We start from the raw sequence: 11,087 nt of genomic DNA on the forward strand, positions 1-11,087 counted from the left end.
CAGACTTCTCAGGTTCTGAGTTTATAGGAAGACATTAAAAATAAAACAGAACAAAATTCCCCTGTTTTGCTTATGGAGTCCTCACTCCATATACATTAGTAATACCATCACCAGTCAATAATATAGACCTAATCTCTCCCAAATCAACAAAGGTCAACTCCAATAACACAATCTTCAAAATTGAGTCATGAATGATTCTTGTTGCAGTAAAGGCTGACAGCCAATTTATTTATTAAAAAACTGCGGGTTGGGGCTAGGGTGGGAAATGACAGTAGTTATGACCACATAAAGCATTTTTGCAGCTTATCCTCAGGTGACTTCGTGGGAGCTGATGTCTGTGGACTTTTATGAGCTCTATTTTTTTCATCAAGTCCCTTAGAAAGCCAAATTTCAATTGCCACTTGGAGTTCCCAGAGCTTGCATGTGACAGCCCCTATATTTCCATAACTCACTCAGACTCTCATCCAACATAAAATGTAGGGGGCTAATGTCTAATGACAGTTTTTTCCACCTGGGAAATACTAGCTTTCATTTGCTTGAAAAGTTCAAGATGAAGAGGAAACAAAGCCTCCTCCTAATAGCAGAAACCCATAGAAATGTGAGTCCCCCAGTCTAGCCAGCGGTGAAAAACATCAGCATAGCTCTAGTCTTAGACCCAAATTAAAACCATCAGCTCAGCCTGACTGTGATGTGGCCATAACATTTCACCACATTAAATGTGTGATAACTGTGCCTGAACAGGTAATGTGATCTGACAGTGTTCATTGTCACCACAGAGCTGTCATGTCTGAATTTTTTTCTCAATCCCAGAGAGTCGATGTCCATCATGAGTCTTTATTCCAGCCTAAATTTACTAAATTTACTATGATGGTAATAATACATATAGGGATAGAAGAAGAATCCAAAGCAGAGAAAGCAAATTATTATTTATTGAGTACTCACTATCTATCTGTGGCAGACAGATCCTACCATGACCCCTACTGATTTCCCACTTCCAGAGGCCTTTCCTTTGTGTCATCTCCTTCCCTTGAGTGTGTGCAGGACCTGGGACTTGCTTCTACCAATGTGATATGTCAAAAATAATGGGATGTCACACCCTTGATTAGGTTACATTATATGGCAAAGGTGATAGGCTGTCATTCCTGTGGTTATATTATGTTACATGAAATTCCTTTTCAGCAGAGATTCTCCTTGTTGACTTGGTGAAGTAAACAACCATACAGAAGAAGCCCACGTGGCCAAAAAAAAAAAAACTTTTTTTTTTTTTTGGATGGTCTCTAGGAACCGAGGACAGCCTCCAGCTGACAGCCTACAGAAAGCCTGGGCTCTCCATTACATAGCTGCAAGGAAATGAATTCTGCCAATAACTTGAATAAGCTTGGAAGCAGGTTTTTTCCTCAGGGGAAAATGAAGTCCAGTTGGCACCTTGGTCACAGCTCCATGAGATCCTGAACAGAGCATGATGCTAATCTGAACACGAACTTCTGATTCATGGAAACTGTGGGATAATGAATGCGTATATTGTTTCCAGCTGCCATATTTGTGGTAATTTTTTTTATAGCAGCAGTGGAAAACCAATACATTGCCATGAACCCTGTTTCTGTTCTATGTCTTCCATCTTGCCTCATCACCTCCATAACCTTAGGAACTCTGATAACTAGGCAGGATGTAACTTTGAAAATTTCTTGCCCTTGTCTTACGGAAATGGTCACACAAATTTCCAGGATTTTGCCCATGAGTTGAGGAAAATCTATCTTGATATTTTGCATCTAATATGTAAATAGTCATATATGAATTACAACAGTCAACCCTCCTTCAAACGGTTTGATACAAATTCTGCCTTCTAGGATATTAACAGATGCCACCAGTGCCCTGGATCTATCTCTCCCTACTCATCATGCCTGTTCACCTATGACTCCCTGCGGCTAGCACCTGTGATCCTGATACCTAACCCTGTGTGGTTAGCTAACACTAACACTAACTAACTAAACACTAACCCTCCACAGCTCATGGGTGGGGCAGGCCAAGTGTTCTGGGAAGTTGACATCTTTGAGAACATCCCTTAGGCAATGGTGAATGGAATGGGAAGATAAAATCTCCAGCTCCCTTGGTCCTCAAGTGTAGCTGCTCTAAGGAGTATTTTACATCATTTTCCACAAGTGCCCAGTGGAACCGAGACCCAGGTGCCCCAAATGATAGCCTACTCCTTAACACACTCTGTAATGTTTTCTTTCCTTTCCTGTCTCACTTCCCAGCTCTTACTAGTGGATCCTGGAATTTCCTCCCCAAATAAATGATTTGAACTAATTCCTTTTCTCCAGGTCTGCTATTGGGTGAGTGCAGCCCAAAGAAGTAGGGGCACTTCATGTCACATGGACATTTGGTAGAAACCCAGTTAAGGACAAAAATAAATACAGAAGTTGTCTTGAACAGCATCCCTAAAGACTTGTAGGCAAAGTATGTGTAAAAGGAGAAATAAACTGACCAAAAACTTACCAGATTCTATTTGTCAAACTCAGTATTTACTAGCCAAACTTCGATAAATAATTTGACCCCCAAATACAAATTTTAGGAAGACAGTGTGCTGGATAATAGACACTGAAATTCTCCACTGGACAGTTTTCTCCCCTGTTGTGGAATCACATGCTAATATTCTGATTTATACATCAGTTTCTTAAGTTTGGTTATTGTGAGTCAATTTCCAAGTCTTGTTAACTTGCACAGCAATCACTGATTACCGAAATTATCATGGTGATCATTTCACAATATATACAAATATTAAATCATTATGTTGTGCACTTGAAACAAATACGTTTTATGTCAACTACACATCAATTAAAAAAAAAAAAAAAAGAATCAGACTCCAGAACTGCCATTCCAAAACTCTCTATCTGGGCAGTCAGGCAGATTCCTTTTATAGATTTACCAGTTACTTCAACAACCCTCATTATGCAATCAAAACCACACCAAATCCTGGAAAATCATATCTTGAGAAAGCATTTTTATTTCTGTTTCAGCGTGAAGGAATACCAGAAAGGGCATCACTAAATAAATAATGGGTATTCCAACATGAGCCGATAAGAATGAGAACATGCCTGTTTTCATGTCCCTTTTCTGCATGTGCAACTTGGTAAAGACAGATCTTTTCTCACTGCAGCTTTGGATCCTCCCACCCTCAACACCCAGTTCCATTTTTTTTTTTTTTAACTTTCAAAATAATGCCCTTAACCACACTGACACAACAACTTGAACAATATTGACCAAAAAACCTCAAAATAACAACAACAAAACCCATACACTACTTCTTCAGGAAATATAAGTATTTGTTGACATTAAATTCTAAAAGAAATTTGTTGTCTGTTTATAAGTGATGCTAGATAACATAAGGGTCAATCTTCAGTCTAAGGGTAACACATTCAACTATAGCAGACTGAAAGCATTTCTAGTGGGACAAAGCTAAGGAGATCATGGAACGTTGACATCCTTAAACTAGGAGCCGGGGATTCTCAGCCAGGATCCAGAGCCCCCATGGGGACCCCATTAACTCTCATGAGAGTTTCTTTACATGCCTTGCCTGATGACTAAATAAATAGATCTACACTTATCTGTATGGTTGTCTTCTTCTTTTTTTTAATAGGTATAGATAGATATTTTTAATGATAATACTTTTGGATTCATGGTGGTGGTTAATATTTTTGGTGATCACTAAGTATTTTCTCAGTCAATGGTCACTAAACAAAATTGTCATTTAGAAAAAGCCTTGATAAATTTTTTTTGGCTAATAAGGAATCCTCACATATTAAAAGATTAAGAGACATGATTTAGATGGCCCAAATGGGTGGCATGGTCCTCTAGATATCTTCCTTAAGAATCCATTTTTCTTTTTAATTAATAATTTATTAATTAATTTTTTTAAGTAAATTCTACCTCCAACGTGAGGCTCAAACTCATAACCCTGAGATCAAGAGTTGCATGCTCTATCGACTGAGACAGTCAAATGCCTCAAGAATTCATTTTCTGAACTATTTTTTGAATGGTGAGACGGAGTAGTGAGTTCAATGTTACCTTCTCTGGTGGTCCTTGAATTTAGAGGTTCTGAACTTTTGCCCAAAGTGAACCCTGTGATATAAGGTAAGGATGACATTATGTTGTGAAAATTCCCAAGTCTACTGATGTGGGGCTTATCCTGTGACCTGTGGTGTTGGTGTTAGAGCATAGGGAAAGAGGAAAAATGGATCTACTTGAGGTTTGGCCCAGTACTTGAGGTTTGGTCAGTACTCTGACCAAGACAGAGTAATTCTCCCATAAAATATGGAAGAAGAAAGCTCAGCCCTGTCTAGCAACCTTGGTTCTACCCCAGTATTTCTAGCAGCTCTCTCTGGGGTTCTAGAACTTGTGTATTCAATAAAACCTGGTTTCCTAAGCTCACAAGTGTTAACATAAGTCAGGAGTTCACAGGACTCTGCAGAATAATAATCTTTCTCATTAATACAGTGCTTCACACCTTTGTATGTATGTTCTCTTGATCTTTTCAGCAACCCTATAAGGTGGGAAGGGGAGAATTACCCCATTTTACAGATATGATAAGCACCCTGTCTCATGTGGGTTGCCTTTCTCAGGGCCACTTAGCTACCAGTGGCAAAGACCTTAACCCTTCTAAGACTAGCCAAGAAGACAATTTCAAGTCAAATATAAAATGACATAGTTACCTTTTGAGAATCACAGACTCTTCTCCAAATCAGAATATGTAATCATACTGTGCTCTTATATACCTTTAAAACCACACACATGCCACATGAAATGTGATATTTAACAAAACATATTTGGGAATCCAGGAGTTGGAAAAATAACATCTAGTATTTAAATCTCATTACTTAGTATCACTTTGAATATGTTCTTATGTACATTATACTTTATGTAGATTGTTCCATTTCATCACCATTGTCCTCTAAGGCATTTTATGTCATTTTTAAGATGGGAAAACAGGCCTGGAGAGTTTAGGTGACTTGTCCACAGTCACACAGCTCAAGCACTGGCAGAGGGGGGAATAAGAAATTTGCCTGGTTGCCATTTTCTCTTATTCCTCACTTCTTCCTTGAGCCTAAATATTCCCTCAAAAGAACCTACATTTTTCTTGGAACATTAATTATCCTTTGCCCCTATACCTAGAATATAAATATTTAGGATCTTAGACTCTCCACTTCTGGTTCATTTCCCCATGCACTACTTGAAATGTGTGAATTATCCCAGCAGATCTCAGACAAAGGGAAGTCGAAATGGACTTACTTATCAGGCCCTTTTCTCTCACTCACTAAATATCTCATTACCATTGACCAGCCGGATGTCAGCATGTCACACATTATTCCAAGAGCAGAGCAAGAGCCCCTCAGGTCGGCAGATAATCAAGAAGCAATGTTATGAGAGTTGACATCTTATGAATAATTATTTTAAAAATCTGTTCATTTCTCTTCCTTCAACTCCAGATAGGCAAGTTGGTCCTACCAAGTTGCTCAGTCCAACTGTGATGAGAACATCACTTAAACAAGGTGCCAGTTGTCCTTATTTATTTCTTTTTTAAAGTAAGTTTATTCAAAGGTTATATTTTGTGAGAGTGGATGGTCAGGAGAGTATAAGGCAAAAAATACCAAGATGCCCTTCAACGGATGAATGGATAAGGAAGATGTGGTCCATATACACTATGGAGTATTATGCCTCCATCAGAAAGGACGGATACCCAACTTTTGTAGCAACATGGACGGGACTGGAAGAGATTATGCTGAGTGAAATAAGTCAAGCAGAGAGAGTCAATTATCATATAGTTTCACTTATTTGTGGAGCATAACAAATAGCATGGAGGACATGGGGAGTTAGAGAGGAGAAGGGAGTTGGGGGAAATTGGAAGGGGCGGTGAACCATGAGAGACTATGGACTCTGAAAAACAATCTGAGGGTTTTGAAGGGGTGGGGGGTGGTAGGTCGGGGTACCAGGTGGTGGGTATTATAGAGGGCACGGATTGCATGGAGCACTGGGTATGGTGCAAAAATAATGAATACTGTTATGCTGAAAATAAAAAATAAATTTTAAAAAATTCCAAATGTCAAACAGACAACTGCTGGACTCCTCTGGGAATGCTTCTTAGACTTACTGAGCCCCAATTTTGCTCTTAGACTTACTGGGCCCCAATTCTCCTATTTCACATAGGTGCTGGTATCAAGTTTTTGTTGCTGGGATGGCAAAGGGTGGAAAGTGGATAATTACTACAGATGTGAACACAGTAAATTTTAAGCTCATTATAACTCTGAAGGACAACCGACTAAATTTTGAGATGGATAAGTTCAACAGTTAAGCCAACTAATGACTTCCAAAATATTGTTTGACTTGAAGCTCCATTTTCTCTGAGAATATGAGATCCAGGCACATTAAGTTGCCAGGTTAAAGAAGGGGTATAGTCATTCTCTGTTGCCTTTAGGAAGCTGACGTTGGCTTCTGCCCTGGGAGGGTCGCATGATGGCTTAAGGCAGCTCTTCATCCTCCAAAAGCTACTTCTGGTAGCTTTTGAATGAAAGCTGCTAGTTGAATGAAAAGAAGTATTTTGATTTGCTGGATATTAATAACTCTTCTCAGTGTATGATACATCATTTTGAATGAAAGCTGCTGGTTGAATGAAAAGGAGTATTTGATTTGCTGGATATTAATAACTCTTCTCAGTGTATGATACATCATTAATTTAGGGGAAGTTTGGGGAAAAGGAAAACAGCACCATATAGCACCATATAAGATGTACACATTGCTTATAATGCCCGTCTTTGTTTCAGAAACATAAAGATGAAAAATATCAACAATGAACCTCTACTACAGTATTTCTCAATGAGTGGCCCCAAGACTTGTGCATGCATATTCCCCCACACTACAGAATTGGGAGCAGGGAGTGGGGAGGGTCCTGGAGCCTCCCATTTAAAAGCCCACGCAGGCATAATCTAAAGCCACTACCAGAGCCTAGAACTTGAGACAAATTAAGATATCTCCACCAAACACATTTTCCAAAGACAGCCCTAGCTCCAAACAAACATCAAAAAGAAGTATCTACAAAAGGCACACACTGGAAAGAGTGTGCGGAAGGTGGGTGGCTCACTGCTTTGCTCTTAACCTGGGGTACTGATGCCTTCCTAGCAGGAGGATGCCTCCTTGAGTTCCTCCAGGACAGGTGCAGTGGAAGACAATTGGGCTTGAGAATCAGGGCACATTTCAATTCAATGACTCCAGCATTGTCATTTGCTCTCCTTGAACCTCAGTTTCCCCTTCTGTTGTGTGCACTCTTGGATTCCCACAGTAGGACAGCAAGGAGGAAACTTATCTCTGAAGAGTTAAAGGACTCCCACAAAGGTCACAGTTAGGGAACGGCAGAAGAAGAGCTACATACAATTTTGGCTTTTGGTCTGTAAACCCAGTGTTGTATCTACTGCATAAATGCTGAGACTATGCATTTATGTGACTCAGGCTTTCTTGGGAGTTAGAGGAGAGATTTCCAGGTCTAAAGTGACCAGCTATCTTGGTTTACCTTGGGACTGAGGGATTCCTGGGACACAAGAATTATAATATTAAAATCAGTAAAATCTCAGGCAAATGAAGACAAAGTGCTCATTGGAGCTGGACCATCACTTTTTTTTTTTAAGATTTTATTTATTTATTTGACACACAGAAAGAGAGATCACAAGTAGGCAGAAAGGCAGGCAGAGAGAGAGAGGGAAGTAGGTTTCCCACTGAGCAGAGAGCCCGACTCGGGGCTTGATCCCAGGACCCTGAGATCATGACCTGAACCGAAGGCAGAGGCTTAACCGACTGAGCCACCCAGGTGCCCCTGAACCATCATTCTTTTGCAGTGGTTCTCAACCCTGGCTACAGAATAGAATCACCTGGGGTGTTAAGAAGGCTGATGCTGTGGTGCCGTCCCAGACCTTTGAATATGAATCTCTAGGTATACCTGTATTATTTTTTTAAAAATAAATCTCTGAAGTCCATTTAGATGCATGGTGAAGATTGGGAAAAATTCTGATTTAGAATATACTATCAATGACTTTCTTTCTTCAGTTGACCACATAAAAGGGACAAGTTTACATAATTGTCCACAATAAAGGTGGAGAGATTGGCTCAACGAAATTTTACTAAAAGAGATATTGGAGAAGTTTGGTTTCCTCAAGTATGTAACAGCTGGAGTGAGCCCTCAATTGACAAAAGTCATCCAGTCGGAGTGTTGGGGGACTCCAAGGACCACAGTGCCAGCTACAGCCTCAGGACTTGTGTAGAGAGACAGATGCTGCTCTGGAAAACCATTTTCCATAGGTTGGCATCCAGTCCCCCTGGCTCGCCTCAAGGATGAGGAAAAGCATGGTGAATATGGTGTGATAGCAACAAATCTCTGTGGAGTGGGACTTTTCTTCTCACTACCAAACAACATAAGCATTTTTGAGAGGTTTAATGGAATCTGACTTTTTTTTCTTAAGAATTAAAAATTTTGGAAAGGCTCAAAGTAAAATCTTGGGAGGAAAAAAGAGTCATTTCTGAACTAAGCTTCCTATGAAATCGAGAATATCACTTAAAGATTAGGATACCTGACATGCCTTGTTTTTCCTGATCCTGTGGCGTTCTACATCATCAGCTATCTTTTGAGAACAGACTAAAACTGTACTTGTGTGAACAGCACAAAGTTGAAAATAACTTCTCACTTAGTGTTTTAAAATAGCACATCAGAGTTCATTGATGTCTATTCTATGTCATGATTTGCCCCTAGTTGATGACAATGGCCAAAGTGCCACTCAAAGTAAAATGTCAACCAGTCTGTATATTGTTGCTTTCTGATCACTGTTTTTTTTTAATTGGAAAAAAAAATACAGTTGAGTGCAATTTTGAGCAAAAATTCTATTTCCCAGCAATTATTTTCATTTCTGTGCTTCCACATTCCTCTTATTTTCAAATTACAGGATCAATAAGAAGATAAGAAATCATAATTTAATACTTACTAAATATCTCTGGAGTAGGATAGTCTTATAAGTTTTGAAGCAATAGAATACATTATAAAGAAAAAGACTGACCAATATATTTCCACAAAATTTAAATCTCTCAGAAAGTATTGTGTGTTTATATGTATGCAGTAGACCTAGTCAAGTGGCATTTAGGATCTTGTCCACCTCCTCCTCATATGCCTTCCTATGCTTCAGAGGTTGGAAGTTAAAAATTATATTCCCCAGGAGTGCCTGGGAGGCCCAGTCAGTTAAGCCTCCAACTCTTGATTTCAACTCAGGTCATGATCTCAGGGTCATGTGTTTAAGCTAAGTGGGGAGTCTGCTTCTCTCCCTCTCCCTCTGCCCTTTCCCCAGATGGCATGCACATACTTTTTCTCTCTCTCAAATAAATAAATACTTTTAAAAAATGACATTTCCCAGGCTCCTTTGCAGCTGGGATGGTAGATTCAAATTAGATTCCCTCATTAATGCCTTCCTATAAGGATATGGAGGCAGAGCCCACATTTGGCTCTTTGCTTTTGTTTTTAGGTCTGGCTGTGGAGATATGAAGCTTTCTGGAACAGCATTCCAGTGTTTAATCCTCACTTGGTGGTTGTCAGGAGACATTTGTTTTGCAATGGTGGTGGCCTCCCAACCCTTGGGTTCAGCTGCAGTGGGGTGTTCTTCCTGGTGGTGACAAATGTGGCTGAAACCTTTAAGAGCCAGGTTGCAGGTTTCATTCACATGGCTCAGCCTAGAGGCTGTCCCTGCAGAACTTGCATGGATTTTATAAGCCATCTAATTCTCTGCATTAAATCCCTTTCTGTTTAAAATATCTAGAGTAATTTCTGTTTTCTGAACTGAGTTATGACTGATACCAACTGGAAAAACATTTTCAGAAAGCAAAACAGAAAGACCAAGATGTTTATCATATGAAATACTGGTAGGAAAAAGAAAAGATCCCAAAAGGGAAAAATGGAAAAAATGGGAAAAAATGAACGAAATGAACAAGTTCACACAAGAGGAAATGCAAATCAGTAGAAAGTATGTGAAGTGGATCTCTTTTCAGGAACTGCCCTGTGGTAGACTCACTCTATACTGTGGCAAAGCTGCCACACCCACAATGAATCCCACTGTTTTGCCACAAGTGGTTAGTTGACCTATAAATCCCTTCTTCAGAAATTTGATGTTGGAAATGAAATCTCTGTGTTTTCCTGGTAGCTGAAATGAAGACACACATAACTTGCCTGTGGACTCAGACATAGAGAAAGCTGGTTTGTAGTGGGAAAGAAAGGTCAGCAAGGAAAAAGAAGGACCTGGAAGAAACCAAGGTAGTAAAAAGATGGAGAGAGAAGGGTCTCCTGGCTTCAGTTTGTTCCTGAGGCTTGGGAAGATATCTCTGGTTTTAAGTTAATGTAATTTGGCTACTTACAAATAAAAACAATAATTTCAACCAATATATTTGCAATATCAGAAAATACACTAAAGATCATTAATTCAACAATTTTGGGGGTATCTTGTGCCCAGAACTTGAGGAATGGGGCTTTGGATAAGACTAAGTTTTCATCTTCATAGAGTGTACAGTTGAGCAAGGAGAGAAAAACTGATCAAGTAACTGTGAGACCGAGCAGATTTTCCTAAGAGTCTACACCAGGATTGATATATCCTTTGATAAGTCATTTAGAATAGAGGATTAGCTCATAATAATCATTTATTCATTTGTAGTTGAAGAAGTCCCTTCTGAGTGTTTGTGATGCTTTGGTCCCTTCTTCAGGCAGAGCACCCTTTTACTGCTGTCATAAAATATCAAAAGCTTGATATTTTATGATAGCATATCATAAAATCATGATATCATAAAAAAAAGTCAAAAGCTTTCATGGTGGAAAAGTAGAAAATCTAACTATAGTATCTGAGACTTAAAGCATAATTGGTCAAGTCATAGAAAGTTTCTACTTATTCCACCAAAAGATTTATGTCCCCGGTCATAGATGAGTATTTTTCCTTCCAGCGACAAATACTAAGTAACTCAAAATTCTAAACCCAAAAACATGTGGACACTGAAGAACTATTATGGTTCTTATGCACACA

Source organism: Mustela nivalis (assembly GCF_964662115.1).
Source record: "Mustela nivalis genome assembly, chromosome: 1".
In the NCBI taxonomy this organism is placed as follows: domain Eukaryota; kingdom Metazoa; phylum Chordata; class Mammalia; order Carnivora; family Mustelidae; genus Mustela; species Mustela nivalis.